The sequence below is a fragment of the Elephantulus edwardii genome, unplaced genomic scaffold (assembly GCF_000299155.1).
Source record: "Elephantulus edwardii isolate Elephantulus edwardi_28Jun2011 unplaced genomic scaffold, EleEdw1.0 scaffold00268, whole genome shotgun sequence".
Lineage (NCBI taxonomy): Eukaryota > Metazoa > Chordata > Mammalia > Macroscelidea > Macroscelididae > Elephantulus > Elephantulus edwardii.
Window position 1 is genome coordinate 933,291 of NW_006400018.1, and position 3,311 is coordinate 936,601.

A 3,311-nucleotide genomic window follows, 5' to 3' on the forward strand; every position below is an offset into this window, starting at 1 on the left:
TTATTATTTATCATTATGTACTTTGGAGTTGGAACCACCCAATGGCTGATCTCCAGCTGGTTTTTAGAGGCAGTTAATAGCATGGAAGGAGATTGCCCACCTTTTCCTGAGAAGCAGCTGGTGGATTTGAACCTCATGCCTCTGAGTTGGCAGCACAACTCGTTACCGCTACATTTATTAGATGCCATCGAGTCGATTATGACTCATTATGACCCTGTGAACAACAGATCGAAACTTGGTCCTATCCTGAACCATCCTTACAATCTCCACCAAGCTCAAGCCCATTGCCAAAGCCTCTGTGAAAATCCACCTCATTGAGGGTTGTACTCTCTTTTGACGACCCTTGCCCAGCATGATGTCTTTTCCCAAGGTCTGTGTTGGAGAGAGTGAAACCAAGTCTCTCCTTGGAGGCTACGATTTTGAAGCTCCATCTTACATACTTTGGGCACGTGGCCAGGAGAGACCTGTTTCTTGGAGAAGGACATCATCCTCAGAAGGAAGACTCCGGATGAGATGGGATAACTGGGGCAATAGGGGTAGGTGTGTCGGAGTCAGTGAGACTGGCTCAGGACAGGGCAGGCTTCAGAGATGCTGTACATAGCGTCACTGTGGGTCGCAGGGGATTCAATGGCATATAACAACAACGGCAGCCCATGCTCCAAATATGTGAGACCAAGTTTCACCATCTTTGCCTCAAAGGAGCAACCTGCTTGTACTTCCTCCAGAATAGATTTCATTTTTCCTGGCAGTGCACAAGGTAGTCCGTACTCTTTGAAGAAAGAATGAAAGGCATTGATTCTTCAGTTTTCCTTATTCCTTATTGCCCTTTGATGCTGTCAGCTCCACCTCAGCAACCCCCTGTAGAACAGAATAGACTAACTCATCACTTGATGCTCTGATGGCTTCACAATTGTTGTTCTGTTTGGGGTCATTTTTGTTCTCACTTTTTCAATCCGTCTCATCAAGTCTTATAACTTTCCCCCCCCCATTTATTGTTGTTGTTGTGTACCATCAAATCAGATCTGACTGGCACAGGAGGAGATGGTCCCTCCTTCTCCAGCATCTGGTGGATTCGAACCGCATGCCTTCAGGACTGGAGTGCCATCTCATCAAGTCTTTTGATGACCTTCTCTTTGACAAAGCTTCCTCTGGAAATCACTTCCTCTTGACAGCATGCCAAAGTAAGACAAACTCTCACCATCTATGCTTTTAAAAATTATTATTATTATTATTATTATTATTATTAATTTTAATGAAAAATGTACAGAGACTTAGGGTTTCCAGTCATTTATTGTTGCACTTTTCTCCCTACCCACACCCTCCTTTCAATTCACTCTTCTCCTTGAAAAGAAAAAGAAAAACTCTTTTGTTGTTATGTAATTCCTCCCCCCAAGTCCACTCCAGTATGCAGCCATTACTCTGGACTTCTGTAATGACAAGAATATCCATTCACATGTCCCTTTTAAACAGTTCTCTCCATCATATGTTTCAATGAAGTATACATTATTGAACCCATCTTTCTCAGTCTCCCCCCAACCCCATTGTCAGTCCTGTTTTATAATAGTGGCACCATGCAGTATTTGTCCTTTTGTGACTGAGATACTTCACTCAGCATAATGTCCTCCAGGGTCACCCACTTTGAATAATAATGCATGAGTTCCTTGTTTTTCAATGCAACGTAGTCTTCCATTGTGTGAATATACCACAGCTTCTCTATCCATTTATTTGTTGATGGGACACTTGGGTTGTTTCCAACTCTTTGCTATTGTGAACAAAGCTGCGATAAACATGGGTATATGCAATATACGTGCATATATCTGCTTGGGTGGCGGTGATGGTTTCTTTAGGGGTGCCTTCAGTTTTGCAGTGCCATGTCATCAAGTCTTTTAATGACCCTCTCTTTGAACAAGCTTCTTCCCAGCAATCATTTTCTCTTGACGGCATGCCAAAGTAAGACAAACTCTCACCATCTCCGCTTTTTAAAAATTCTCCCTGTTTTATTTCTGGAGACTAGAAAACTGTAGGAGTTTACATAACGCATCACCTAGTGAGACACTTGGGCGTACAGTGAGGCATCCTCCACAAAACCTCCCTGGGCCCAGCTGTCATTCAGTGCACATCAGCATATGAAATCCTACACGATGAGGGTCTGTGGGGCTGAGGTTGGGGTTAAGGTTAGGTTCCAACACAATCACCAAACAAATAATGGCTTCCCTTGCCAGCTTAAAGCTGGGAAGCACTGAATTGATCAAAATTCTGCTTAAAATAGATTAACAATCAGACTTCCTCCATAAGTAGCCCAGTTCTTATATTTAAAGGGAGAGCCGATGTCTTAGTGGTAAGGAGAGGGGCTGCCAGCCCAGAGGCGTGTGGTTTGAATCCATCGGGTGTTCCATGGGAGAAAGAAGAGCCTTCTTCCCCCCTTGATTTACTGCCTCAGGTAACCCCCTAGAGGGCCCACTATCGATCGGTTGCAGATCAACCGTATTCAACAACCGCCACCAAGCACAGCGAGCTTGGGTGGTACAGTGCACAGTCCACAGTGCAAGTAGCACTAACCCGAAGTCTGCTCATCTCCATTGGTTTGAATCTGGTCAGTGGGAGGAAGAAGGGCCGTCTTTACACTGATTACAACTCATAGCTTCAGGCACCCAATACGGGGTCACTGTGAGACAAAACCAGCTTGATGACAGTGAGTTTGAGTAAAACATGGCACAGGTCTAAGCAGAAGTTTTGACTCTAGATGTTGAAACTACATCTCTGATCCTAAGAGAAACCAATCCTTATGAATCAGGGTGAAGTCTCTCTCAGGGAGGAGTGATAGGGAATGTCAAGGGACACACTGACAAAGAGATTAATCAGAACTGGCTTTGACAAGCACTGTGGCAATTGGACAATTAAAACAGACATGGGGGGGAAGAAGAACGAACTGGGGAGGAGGGTGGAGGAAACAGTGCAACAATGAATGAATGAAAACCCAAAATCTCTGTAAATGTTCATTAAAACTAATAAAATTTAATAATTTAAAAAGAAAAAAAAGAGAAACCAAGACATTACATCATCTCAACACGGACAAAACAGACGGTCTCTTCACGTGACCAGGGGTTCTCCAAAGTGCCTGTAAAACGGCTCTCACGTCCTACGCCCTAAACAACAGCACAGGTGAAGGCAGGCTCACATTCCAAGCACACCCTGTAAAAAGTTAGCCAGCAAAAAGCTGCCCTGTGGCAGCTCGTCACGAAGTCAGGTGGCCTTAAATCGTTCCTGATTCTTCTTGCGATTACCAACCAGGGTGACTGAGCATCCCACAG